The 13,990-nt window shown below is 43.1% G+C and overlaps 2 protein-coding genes across 6 annotated transcripts in view; one reads left to right on the top strand and one right to left on the bottom strand.

The window, feature by feature from the left end:
* The window catches only part of LOC122542204 (nitric oxide synthase interacting protein), a 38,096-nt gene extending 30,800 nt beyond the window's left edge, over positions 1 to 7,296 (bottom strand). Inside the window, exon 1 of the mRNA XM_043679676.1 lies at positions 7,272 to 7,296. The gene's annotated coding sequence lies outside the window, so the exon portion shown is untranslated. The remainder of the gene's footprint in view (positions 1 to 7,271) is intronic.
* The window catches only part of prrg2 (proline rich Gla (G-carboxyglutamic acid) 2), a 39,881-nt gene that overhangs the window by 7,482 nt on the left and 18,409 nt on the right, over positions 1 to 13,990 (top strand). Inside the window, exon 2 of one of the 5 annotated variants that reach the window (XM_043679679.1) lies at positions 7,349 to 7,564. The exons of 1 other annotated variant lie outside the window; for it this stretch is intronic. The gene's annotated coding sequence lies outside the window, so the exon portion shown is untranslated. Of the gene's footprint in view, positions 1 to 7,265; positions 7,565 to 7,661; positions 7,732 to 13,990 lie in introns of those variants that run through there. 3 more of the 5 variants (XM_043679678.1, XM_043679677.1, XM_043679682.1) reach the window with 3 other exon arrangements.

Genomic DNA, 13,990 nt, shown 5'->3' with positions numbered 1-13,990 from the left:
TAGCTCCTTCTCCCTTAAAAGTCCAGGACAGGGAAGTACATCAGAGTCCAAGAACTGAGGCCGTAGGGAGCCCACTGTGCTTGAGTTGAGGGTGAGGCCACCTATTTAAGACAGGAGCTCATGACCTGTCCTGTTGTCCCACTACAAACCAGAACCCTTGAGTTTAGATGTAGCCACCTAAATAACAACATAGTTGAAATATTTTATTGCAAATTGGAAATGCAAGCTGACTTGCATTTTTGTTTGAGCTCACAGGGTTATTTTCTACGTAGCTCAAAAAGAATTATAATACTGGAAAATTTATCGCCATGGTGACAAGCAATTTTTCGATGCCATAATTGAAAACAAGCCACACAATTTTCTCTCATCTTTCCCCATTGAAAAGAAAAACTTGCATTAATTTCACAACCTTCTTGTTATGGGAACATCTCAAAAACCAATGGAGTGATTTTGAAGTGGTATTATTGTAGTGTTGTAAGAAACAGGGCAATTTATCACAGCAAGCTCCCACAAACAATGTCATAATCACCAGATCATCTGCTTTTGTGATACGGGTTGAGTATCAGGCAGGAGACCAGAGAGAACACCGTATCTCTGGGAATGTGCAGGTAATGTGCAGAACACAACAGCTAATTTATATTAGTTAATCTTATTCAGTAAGCTTCACAAGGTTAAGAAGGAGACATCCCATCCAAAGTGAGATATGGTTTGGGGAATTTAAACATAGAACATTACAGCACAGTGCAGGCCCTTTGGCCCTCGATGTTGCGCTGACCTATGAAACTAATTTGAAGCCCATCTAACCTACATTGTTCTATTTTCATCCATATGTCTATCCAATGACCATTTAGTTACCCTTAAAGTTACCAAGTCTACTACTGTTGCAGGCAGTGCGTTCTATACCCCCACTACTCTCTGAGTAAAGAAACTACCTCTGACATCTGTCCTTTATCTATCATCCCTCAACTTAAAGCTATGTCCTCTCATACTAGCCATCACCATCCAAGGAAAAAGGATCTCACTGTCCACCCTATCTAACACTCTGATTATCTTATATGTCTCAATTAAGTTACCTCCCAACCTTCTTCTCTCCAACAAAACAGTCTCAAGTCTCTCAGCCTTTCCTCATAAGACCTTCCCTCCACGCCAAACAACATCCTAGTAAATCTCCTCTGAATCCTTTCCAAAGCTTCCATATTTTTCCTATAATGCCGTGACCATTACTGTAGGCAATACTTTAAGTGCAGCCGCACCAGAGTTTTGTACATCTGCAGCATGACCTCATGGTTAGAAAACTCAATCCCTCTTCCAATAAAAGCTAGCGCACTGTATGCCTTCTTAACAACCCTATCAACCTGGGTGGCAACTTTCAGGAATCTATGATCCCTCTGCTAATCTGCACTACCAAGAATCTTACAATTAGCCCAGTACTCTGCATTCCTGTTGCTCCTTCCAAAGTGAATCACCTCACACTTTTCCACGTTAAACTCCATTTGCCACCTCTCAGCTCAACTCTGCAGCTTATCTATGTCCCTCTGTAACCTACAACATCCTTCTGCACTATCCACAACTGTACTGATCTTAGTGTCATCTGCAAATTTACTAACCTATCCTTCTACGCTCTCATCGAGGTTGTTTATAAAAATGACAAACAACATTGGACCCAAAACAGATCCTTGCAGTACACCACTAGTAACTGAACTCCAGGATGAATATTTCCCATCAACCACCAACCTCTGTCTTCTTTCAGCTAGCCAATTACTGATCCGAACCATTAAATCACCTTCAACCCCATGCAAGTGCAATAGCCTACCATGGGAACCTTATCCAACACCTTACTGAAATTCATATATGCCATACCTAATATGCCATATCAACCTCTTTACCCACATCACCTGTTTGGTCACCTTCTCAAAGAAAATTTGGGGTAGGCAATGTGGGAATTCAGTACAGAAGAATAGAGGATCACTTTGCTTGCTTTGTTTGGTTCATAGTTTGTAAGGTTATATTTCAGGATAAATTGAATCTTAGGATTTAGGGCCGAGCACAAAACAGTGACATCACAGGAAACGCGTATGTTCATTGGTTGATGTTAGTTACTAATTTACCTAGGTAAATAGGGAAATATTTACATAATACAAAATAAAAGAATGGTACGAAATTTTTAAAAATCAAATTAAAGACTAAGGATTTAAAAGAGAGATGCCAGGCCGGACAATGTATAGTAATTGCACGATGTGGGAGCTATTGGACTCATTGTGGTTCCTAATGACCACATCTGTTGCAAGTGCTGGTTGCTTGACGAAGTCCAACTCAGAATCTGAGCTTGGAACACTGCGACACAACATGGAGGGAAAGTGTTACCTGGAAGCTGTCTTTCAGGAGACAGTCACACCCCTTAGATTAACTGCCTTAAATTCGGTCAGTGGTCAGGGGCAGGAGGGTATGACTATGGGCAAGGCAAATAGAGGGATCTAGGAGATAGTGCTGAAGGAGTCTCAGCCCTTGAGCTTGTGTCTAACAGGTTTGAGATTCTCACTCCCTGTGTGGATGAGAGTGGGGGCTGTAGAGAGGGTGAGCAAACTGACTATAGCATCATTGTAAAGCCATTCAAGAGGGGGAAGAAAAGAAAAATGTAATTATAATAGGAGATGGTATAGTCAGGAGAATAGACACTGTTCTCTGTAACCAGGATTGAGAGTCCCAAAAACTGTATTGCCTGCCTGGTACCCGGGTTCAGGATATCTTGGTTGCAGAGGAAGGGAAAGATCCAGTTGTTGTGGTCCACGTGGGTACCAATGATATAGACAGAAAGAGAAAAGGGGTTCTCTGAGGGAATATGAACAGCTAGGGGCTAAATTGAAAGGGAGAACCAAAAAGATAATAATCTCTGGATTACTACCTGAGCCACAAGCAAACTGGCACAGGGTCAACAAGATTAAAGAGGTAAACATGTGCCTCAGAGATTGGTGTGGGAAAAATGAGTTTGAATTCATAGGACATTGCATCAGTACTGGAGGAGGAGGGAGCTGTTCCAATGGGATGTGCTCCACCTGAATCATGCTGTGACCAGAGACCTTGTGAATCGCATAACTAGGACTGTGAGTAGGGCTTTAAACCAACCAGCGGGGTGTGGGTTCAGTTGCATGGAAAGTTATGGAAAAGGTTAAAGGTGGGGACGGCTCAGCAGAGGTTAAAGTTTCAAGAATAAGCAATAGGACAGAACATATGGAAAGAGTCAGGAGTCTAACTTCAGGTACAACAGATAAGGTGACAATTATTAGAAGGGGAGCAGTCAATACAGGACTGAGGGTGTTGTACTTAAATGCATTCAGTATACAAAACAGGGTAAATGAGCTTATAGTGCAAATTGAAATTGGTATGAATGATGTTGTGGCTGATGTTGTGATCACAGAGACGTGGCTGCAAGGGGATCAGGGCTAAGAACTAAATATCCAATGTGCCCGATCGAAAGGACAGGCAGATGGGCAGAGAGGGCGGAGTTACCTTGTTCATAATAAATGAAATTAAATCGACAGCAAGAAGTGATATAGAGTCGGAAGGTATAAAATCTGTATGGGTAGAGTTGAGGAACCACAAAGGACAAAGACCCTGATGGGAGTTGTGTACAGGCCTCTGAGCAGTAGCCAGGGTGTAGGAAAGAAAATAAATCAGGAGATAGAAAAGGCATGTGTAAGAAAGGCACTATTGCAATCATCATGGGGGACTTCAATATGCAGATGGACTGGAAAAATCATTTCGATAATGGATCTCAAGAGAAGGAATTTATGGAATGTCTACGAGATGATGTTTTGGAGCAGCTTGTTGTAGAACCCATGAGGGAACAGACAAATCTGGATTTGGTGATGTGTAATGAGGCAGACTTGATTAGGGAGCTGAAGGTGAATGACCATAACATGACAGAATTCATCCTGAGAGTGAGAAGGAGAAGACTGGATCAGATGTAATGGTATTACAATTAAGTAATGGTAACTACAAAAACATGAGGGAGGAGTGGCCAGAGCTGATTAGAAGGGGAGCCAAGCAGGGAAGACAGTGGAGCAGGAATGGCAGGAGTTACTGGGGTAATTTGGGAGGCTCAGTGGAAATTAATCCCAAAGAAGAAAAAACACGTTAAGTAGAGGATGAGGCAACCATGGCTGACAAGGGAAGTCGGGGACAGCATAAAGGTAAAAGAAAAAGATTAGTGGGAAGCCAGAGGATTGAGAATCTTATTAAAAATCAGCAGAGGATAACTAAAAAAGCAATAAGGGGATTAAGATGAAAGATGAGAGTAAGCTAGCTTGTAATATAAAAGAAGATTACAAGAGTCTTTTTAGATATCGAAAAGGTAAGAGAGAGGAAAGAGTGGACATTGGACTGCTGGATAATGAGGCAGTGATAATGGGGAATAAAGAAATGATGGAGGAGCTGAACAGGTATTTTGTTTCACTTTTCACAATGGAAGACACCAGCAGCACAACAGAACTTTAAGAGAGTCATGGGGCAGAGGAGAGTAAAGTGGCCATCATTAAGGAGAAGGTGCGAGGGAAACTGAAAGGTTTAAAGGACAATAAATCACTCAGACCAGATGGACTACACCCCAGGGTTCTGAAGGAGATAGCTGAGGAGATTCGAAAGGCATTGGTGGTGATATTTCAGAAATTACTGGAGTCAGGGACCATCCCAGAGGACTGGAAAATGGCTAATATTACACCCCTGTTTAAGAATGGAGAGAGTTAGAAGACAGAAAACTGTAGGCTAGTTAGCCTAACATCAGTCATTGGTAAGACTTTAGAGTCCATTATCAAGAATGAGATTGCAGAGTACTTGGAAGTACATGGTAAAGTAGGGTGGAGTCAGTACAGGTTTGTCAAGGCGAGGCCATGCCTGCCAAATCTGTTAGAATTATTTGAGGCGGTAATAAGCCACTTTGACAAAGTGGGTGAGGGGAAGCAGTGGATGTGATTTACTTGGATTTCCAAAAAGCCTTTGATTCGGTGCAGCACAGGCAGCTGCTAATAAGGTAAGAGCCCATAGTGCTAGGGACAAGGACTGTGGAGCATGGATAGAAGATTGGAAGACTGGCAGAAGGCAGAGACTAGGAAATAAAGGGGTCTTCTTCAGGATGGTCGCCAGTGACTAGGTGATAAATTTTTCAGAGTAAAATTTAAACCCATTGCCTTCTGACTCATGAAGAAGTCCTTCCCATGGTTGATAATTTGGCAGTCGTTCTTGTAAACAGAGCCCCAATGATTAGTTCCAGGTTGGGTGGCAAAACTGACAAAGGCAAGAGTCATGTTATGTTCAAATCATCTATAGTAAATAAGGAACAAGAATTTATCAAGAATGGGCAATTTAGCCCTCAACCCTGCTCCTCCAATCATGGCTAAACTAACTCAACAACTACTCAAGCACATCAGAATTTTGGAAGACTTGGCAGTTGACGGAACACTACTTTAGTGCAACACATGATATAGATCTTACACAGCATGAGCATACCATGTCTATATTGGATTGGCTGCCACATATAGTCCAGTGGCAAACAGACAAATCAAACGAGCCGTTCTGGATGGCTTCAAGCTGCTTGCTTGTTTTTGAAGCTGCACCCATTTGGCTTAATTGTTGGAGATAACAGAAGAGAAAATTAAGGAAAGATTTGCATTTTTATAGCACTTATTACAGCCACTGATTGTCTCAAAGTGCTTCATAAGCAATTAAATGCCCTTTGAAGTGTTGTCACTGGCATGTATGGGACACAACACTTAATTTGCGTTTAGCGAGCCAATAAATTTGGAAAAAAAATGTATATATTCAATTTTCAAAATGTTGATCACTTGTCTGTGAATGTTTAAAGGGGCGGCATGGTGGCTCCGTAGTTAGCACTGGTGCCTCACAGCACCAGGGATCTGGGTTCGATTCCAGCCCCAGGCGATTGTCTGTGTGGTGTTTGCACATCCTCCCCGTGTCTGTGTGGGTTACCTCTGGGTGCTCCGGTTTCCTCCCACAGCCTAAAGATGTGTAGGTCAGGTGAATTGACCATTCTAAATTGCCCCTAGAGTTAGGGGGAATGGGTTACTCTTCGGAGGGTCGGTGTGGACTCGTTGGGCTGAAGGGCCTGTTTCAATCTAAATGTGAGCAAATAATGGATTTTTCTTTTCAAAATATCCTGCTCTCCATCAAATTTGTATTTCTCTAGAGTATGATAAGTTTTTGCCTCATGGTGTATCCCCATATTGTGATAGTTGGTTATGTGCAGTAGAAGGATAGAAAATATATAGAAGAAATAATTGTTGAACCAACAAGTTGTATCTGAGTGTGCACAATATTTGTATGAAACAAGAAACATACTGCTCAAACCATGCCTTGCAGCAGCTGCCTATTGTGCTTGCTACATCAATCACCTTCCCTGATAACCCTGGCCTGACTATCCTTGGGTGAAATATCTATCCCCAGATTTCAACTCTGCCCATTTCTCACTGTGTCCCCTTCGGCCTCAACAGGTTTTTCAACGAGAAAGTTGCAGATTTCCACCATCCTCTGTGTAACCGCACTTTCCAAATCTGCAATCTTGACCAACGAGAATGATAAGGGCAGCAGTTGCATGGTAACATCACTACCCACAAGCCCCCTTCCAAATCATAGAGATTTCTGACTGGGATCTATATCCCCATTCTTTCAATATCACCAGGTCAAAATCCTGGAAGACCCTCCCGAACATCACAGTGGATGTCCCTACACCACACGGACTGCAGCGGTTCAAAAAGGCAGCTCACTATCCTTTTCTCAGAAGCAACTAGGCATAGGCAATAAATGGTATTGCCCATATCCCAGGAATATTTTTTTTAAATGCTTGATCCTGACTTTATCTCTGAACAGCAAAAATCTAATTTGAAGTTGATCTTCTATTGTTTCCCACTGGACAAGAATGGTGCATTTTAATTGTACTTAATTGGCAAGAAAACACTTTGAAAGATCATAGGATTTTTCTTTTTTTTGGGCTTCCCCACCGGATGATACAGATTTTCTCCAACCACCCCATCCAAATAACTCCTTTAATCATCTCAAAAAACCTCACAGATTGGCCCCATGCGAGAGAGATAGCAAGTATATCAGCAAATTACTGCGGATGCTGGAATCTAAAACTAAAAGAGAAAATGCTGGAAAATCTCAGCAGGTCTGGCCGCATCTGTAAGGAGAGAAAAGAGCTGACGTTTCGAGTCTAACTGACTCTACATAAATGCACAGTGATCGCTGCATTTCCTTGTTACCTGTCGCGAGCACGTGATGGGCGGCTGAGTTAACCCAGTCAATGATCAGCGCGTTTTGTTTCTGTCTCTTTGGGAAGGTTGTTTTCCTAGCGTCTCCTGTTTACACCTATCTGACTTGTGGGAGGAGGAAGAGAGGGAAGTTGGCGATTTGTGGAGAGGCACAGGGAGGGCGAGCCGCTTCTGTCGAGGATCCGGGATTTTTAATTGACTCAATCACTTGGTCTTTTCTCGCTGTGAAACTGACCCGAAACTGGACCCAGAGAAGAACAGGCGGGGATCGTGGATTTCATCCTGTAAGTTTCACAATTCAACTCGCAACAGTTTTCGCTTCAATGTGTCCTTTTATTCCTGTCGGGAGAGGGAACCGTCTCGGATTCACCTCTCTCCCCTAAATCAGCGAAAAGGAAAAAAAATTATAGTTTTTCCAAACTCTTATTGTATCGAGTTACTTTTTAAACAGGTGAGCGAACGTCAAGCGCCGCTTTCAGACTCGATTCTCCTGTTTATTCAGGTTTTTTCCTCACTTAATTTTGTTCTTTTATTGTTTAACTCCCTCGTCCCCGGGAGAATTCATTTCTGGATTTAGATACGAATCGATATTTTAATCCTTTCGTAACCCGCGCTCCCACGCACTTGCGTTCGTATTAGTTTTAAAGCAAAAGGGGGGATTTTGTTTTATTTTGGTGAGTCAGTTGTAAATAAAAGCCGAAAGTGGGAGATCAATGTGGTCTGGGAAAGGCCGGAGCTCTGTCCTGGCTGGTTTCCAGTGAGTTTGTATTTAACCCTCTTTTACCCCTTCCACATGGATCCTCTCCCGAGTCCTGTTTCGCCACGGCCCTACTGCGCTGGCTTGTTTGTATTCCCCCATTCGGTTCTGGGGAGGGTGATGATCATCGTGTTGGGAGGGAAGGTGTTTGGTTAAAAAGCGCGATTTAAGGAGGGTTGGGGGAGAGCACACTTGTTTTGTCCTCCCGTCCAGGGAAGCTACTCAGGTTGAGCCTATCAGGAAAAGTTCAGGGCATTCCTTCAGGCCAGTTGGGTTGCCTTTTCAAGGTTCTGGCACGGGCTGAATGGCCTCTCTCTGGGAAGAGGCAAAGTGTTTTTTTAAAAAAAACAAAATGATCACTGGATGTGGGCTAGGCAGCACTTAGTGCCCATCCCTAATTGCCCAGAGGGCAGCTAAGAGTCAGCGGTGTTGTTGTGGGATCCTGTGTAGGCCAGACCCAGGTGAGGAAGGACATCTGTCATCCCTAGAAGGTGTTAGCGACATAGAAGGGATGGTTACATGGTGTGATTCAAACCCGTGTCCCCCAAACGTTAGCTTAAGGTTCTGGGTAATTAGTCAAGGGCAATTCCTACTGCACCAACACCTCCCCAGTGAAGAGGCAATGGGGAAAGAGTCAGGGATTAACATACAGTCTTACGTATGGGCAAAGCTGACATGTGTGAGAGTATATTGGTTGGCTGGAGCCTGGAATAGTGGGCTGAATGATGACCTCCTTCTGTGCTGTCAGTGTGTTAATTCCATGTAAAATAGAACTATTTTTTTCAACCATTGTCAGTAAGGACTTGTTGGGCTGAGTGGCCTGTTTCCATATGTAGAGATTCCATGGATTATTTCAAAATATTCCTCCCTCCCTGGGATTTTAGTCCATTTGTCCATCACTTCTTGCAGGTAACAAATTGTTTTTGGAATTTGTTTGCAACAAGATAGAATTTACAGCTCCTTACTATTCCTGAGATTTGAATTTAAAGTAATATTTCAGATTCCCCATTCAGTTCTCTGTGAGGCACTTCTGTGACATCACCTGTTGGATACCAAGCTGGCTACACAGAAGGAGAGCTACACACTGTGCTAAAGCCAGGAGGCCATAGGAGCAAGACCCCCACCAGAGCCCTGAGCACAAAGTGCAGGCTGACACCCTTTGGCAGGGGCGAGCTCTGAGGGAGTGCAGGCCGGCCAGAGTTACTACTTTTTGAATAGTGAGACCAGATGGAGGCCACATCTGTCATTCTTGAGGGTGGTTGCGGAAGACACTATAGCACTGTTTTGAGAAGGAACAGGAGAACCCCAGGGTCTAAGCCGATATTTATCCCTCGATCGACATCACAAAGTTAACTGGTTGTTATCACAGTACTGCCCATGAGATCTTGCTGTGCTCTGGCTAAAACCTTTTCTCCATTCCAACAGCACTTCATTGCATTAGGATACCCCCCCATGTAGTGAGGGGTGCTATACAAATGCAAGTCTTCTGATCTACATTTCAATTTTTAGATTTTGGAAGAGAAAGAGGTGCCTTGATTGGAAAATATAAGATCCTGAGAGGTTTTGACAGGGTGGATGTGAAGGGGCTGATTCCTACTCAGAGAGTCTGAAAGCAGGGGTCATTGCTTACAAAAATAAGAGGTTGCCCCTTTTAAAACAGACGTTCTCAAAAATGGAAATCTGTTTTCACAGCGTTTTGAGGAAGTGAGAGTGTTTTTACAGATATTTTGAGACATCTTGAGCAAGAGGTGAAAGGCTATTTGGGGGGAGGGGTAGGTGGGAATGTGGAGTACATGTATTTGGAACAGCCTTAATCTCAGCAGAGAAGGCTTGAGGGGCAGAGTGGCCTACACCCATTCCTAATGTGTAGATTCATGGATTCCAGCTGGGATCTCAGGACAGTGATTTGGAATGGAATCCTTTTCTGATCATTGCCCACCTGCTTTCTCATTAATAGGGGTACTGAGGCCAACTTTAGCCCTCTGAACATGGGGCACCTGAGACCAGGTCATTTAGTACAGCCAGCGATTAGGAAACATGACACACATACTCCAATTGGGCTTGGCTTGGCCAACCAACTGAAATGTACAGAATTGCACAATTTGACTTTCCCACTTGTTCACCAGGCACATCTGCAGTCGGTTCAGACACCCTGAGGTTAAAGGGAGGGTGAAGTCCACCTGCACTGAATCATATTGGCCGAATCAAAACCGAAGGCAAACAACAGGCTCAGGTCAGGGTAGGGAGTGGAGGAAAGGGCAGAGGTAGGGAGAAAGTAGGAGGACCAAAACAAAGTGGAAACGGAAACACTGTCCATCCATATTCTGAATGTCTTCAGCCCTGCGAGGAATGCTCACAGCCATATGAAATATTTTATCACTGGCTCATTACAATTGTCAGTGACTATTTGTACTTTAGTTCATCTATGCAGATAAAACCCACAGTCAACCTCTTGCAAATCACTTTCATTTTAAATGATTCCAGAGTTGTCACTTCCACCGCAGAATTCATTCTGTACTTTGACAATGCTGTGTCATATAATTTATTGCGTTCAGTCCTATGAAATATCTGGAACGTGTGCTCAGTTTATTACAAGTTAATATCCAGATGCCAATTCTTGCTGTATTTTTAACCATCTTCACATCTGATGTACAGTGGAAGTAGATTATAAAACATAGAACAATCCAGTAAAGGCCCTTTGCCCACCACGTCCATGGCAAAATCAGAGGTCATATGACACCAGGTTATAGTCCAACAGGTTTATTTGAAATCACCAACTTTTGGAGCACTGCTCCTTCATCACGTGAAGTTCATTTCACCTGACAAAGGAGTAGCACTCTGAAAGCTTGTGATTTCAAATAAACCTGCTGGTCTACAACCTGGTGTCATGTGACTTCAGGCTTTGTCCATCCCAGTCCAACACCAGCCCCTCCGCATCACTTCTATGCAAACCATGATGCCATTCTAAACCAATCCTGTCTGTCAGTACATGGTCTGTATTCCTCTGTTCCCTGCCTATTTGTGTCTAAAAGCCACTTAAACATTGCTATTATTATTTGCGATGACCATCTCCCTTGGCAACATATTCCAGGCACCTACCATTTTCTGCCTTTTTAAAACAAAACTTGCCTCACACAAGTCCTTTTAAACTCCACCCCCACCCCTCTCATCTTAACCCTATGGCCCTTAGTATTTGACGCTTCCACCTTGGGAAAAGATTCTGATTATCCACCCTGTCTATGGCTACCATGATTTCATATACTTCTATCAGGTTGCCCCTCAGCCTCTGACACTCTAGCAAAATCAATTCAAGTTTTCTAATCTCTCCCCAAAGCTAATATACACCAATCGAGGCAATGGCATGGTAAACCTCCCCTTTACCCCCTCTGAAGCCCACACACTGCCCGCCACACCCCCCCCCCCCCCACCACCACCACCACCACCACCACCAATAGTATAGCATGGATATTGGGATCCAAAAATTAGACTGCATAATACATGGGCCAGGTTATTTTCCTAAAAGTCTATTTATAACTAGGAAAATGAAGACAAATAAAGATTTGCCTATTTTGGGAGATATGAAACACCGTGTGCTGTAACTAAGTATGAGGTATATTGAACCTTGTTATAATGAAATTCCATTGATTTATTGCACTTATATAGCACCATTCACTACCTTCTTTTACAACCAATAAAGCTGCCATTGGCAATCACTTGCTAATGAGTATGATTGTCCACCTGGGAAATTCCAGTAAAGTAGCTTTCAAACAAAAACAAAATCCTGCTGGAAATCTGAAATAACAACAAAGAAAATTTGAAAAGCTCACCAGATCACACAGCTATCTGAGGAGGGAAGGTTTCTGTTTGTCTCCACAGATACTGCATGACTTCTCAGTTTTTCCAAATAACATTTAAAGTTACTGCTGTAATGTAGGGACATGCAGCAACTCATTTATGATTAGCTTGCAAGCAATGAGATAATTACATAGATACCTGTTGGTTTTAAGTTGATGTTGGTTCGAGGGATAAGTAATGGCCCTGAGACTAGTTAGGGCTCCACAGCTCCTCCATTGAAATAGTTCCTTGGGATCTTCTACAATTCACTGAAAGTTGCAATATAGACTTAACCGAAAGACAAATCATCCAACACTACAGAATTAGCCTAGATTGTATTTTAAAAATTGAGAATCTCCCATTGAACTCTGGAAATATGGAGTCTTTCTATATTTCAGGGGCCATCCTTTTCAAGGTAGATGAGAATTTTATTTCTCCCCTCTAGGGTGTTGACGGTTTGCAGCATTCTCTTCCCTAAGGATCAGTGAAGGCTGGATCATTGAAGATGTTCAAGTCTGAGCTGAACGGATTTTTTGACTGAGGGTTAACGGGACAGACAGGAAGGGGAGCTGAGGCCACAATCTGATTAGCCACTGACTTATCAAATGGCAGAGGAGGTTAGAAGGACCTGAATGGTTGATTCTTAAATCTTATTTCTTGAGTTGTGTGCTCAAGTATGTGAAAGAGAAATTGCTGTACTCCTAAAGCTTTCTGGCTTTAGGAGTACAGCAATGCCCTTTCTAATCTGTTAAAACCACATGCTTCCTTTGGTGGAAAATTAATATTGGAAATTTGTAATGTAGGGGCTAAATACAAGCCAGCTGAGGTGATGTTTTCATACTGGAGGAGAAAGTGAGGTCTGCAGATGCTGGAGATCAAAGTTGAAACTTTATTGCTGGAACAGCGCAGCAGGTCAGGCAGCATCCAGGGAACAGGAGATTCGACGTTTCGGGCACAGGCCCTTCTTCTATCCACCTGGCAAGCTAGGCAGAGTCTCAGTTTAGCATCTCGTCCAAAAAGACAGGGCCTCTGACCATAGAGCTCCCTTGGTGCTGCACTGAAGTGTCAAGGTGGGTTCTTCACTCAAAACTCTGCCCCATTAGGCATGAAACCATAATCATATAATCCCTACAGTGGAAACAGGCCTTTGAGCGCCACAAGTCCACACGGACACTCTGAAGAGACACCCATTCCCCTACCTTATATTTACCCCTGTAAACTGCACCTAACCTATACATTCCTGAACATTGTGGGCAATTTATCACGGCCAGTTCACCTAATCTGCACATCTTTGGACTGTGGGAGGAAACTGGAGCAAACCCATGTAGACACAGGGAGAACATGCAAACTCCATACAGACAGCTGCCCAACGCTAGGCTCGAAGCTGGGTCCCTGGCGCCACCGTGTCGCCGACTTAGGGTTCAATTGAGCCACAGGAGGAGAGTCATTTTTGTTGTGAGGCCGCACGTGGCAGAATATTCATTATCAAAGGTTCAAGTATGAAGAACTACTATTCAGTCAAGGTACCTGAGGCAGCTTGGAAAGTTTGGCTCTGAAATTCAATCAGAATTGGGGATAAAAAGGTATTTTAAATTCACACCTGGATTCCGTTTTTTATTTTGTGAAAACGATCCAGCCTTTAAGAAGTATGAGGGTGTGAGATTGGAGGTTGGAAATAGTTGAGAGTTGTCCGCACTGCTGTTAGGCTTAATCTGATAGTTTACATTGAGGCAGGGCTGAAAGGTCAATGGGCTTAGCGCTGGACAACGACAACACACTCGTCTCTATCAGAAAATCGAGACTGGATCTGAAACCAAGCACTTGAAGTGGGAATGTTTCAGCATCTGTTTGCTTGACACAGTTGCTTTTAAAATTAATTTATTCTCCATCTGTTATAAAATTATTCTAATTTTGTTGGTGTGAATCTTGCTGACAGTTGGGAGATGTCAGTTAAGAGTTTGTCCGTGGTGATTGAAAGCTTGATAGTCGCTGCAGCCAACTGTTGGTTCATAAAGTTGTCTTCTTGTGGTTGGCCTCCCAGCTGGCTCTGTGTTTGGTTTGCGAATGTCTGTCTGTTTGAACAGTGAGTGCTGACAACTGGACCTTCCAGAAAAACAGA

This window comes from Chiloscyllium plagiosum, chromosome 39, assembly GCF_004010195.1.
Source record: "Chiloscyllium plagiosum isolate BGI_BamShark_2017 chromosome 39, ASM401019v2, whole genome shotgun sequence".
NCBI lineage: Eukaryota > Metazoa > Chordata > Chondrichthyes > Orectolobiformes > Hemiscylliidae > Chiloscyllium > Chiloscyllium plagiosum.
This window is presented reverse-complemented; position numbering and strand designations above follow the sequence as displayed.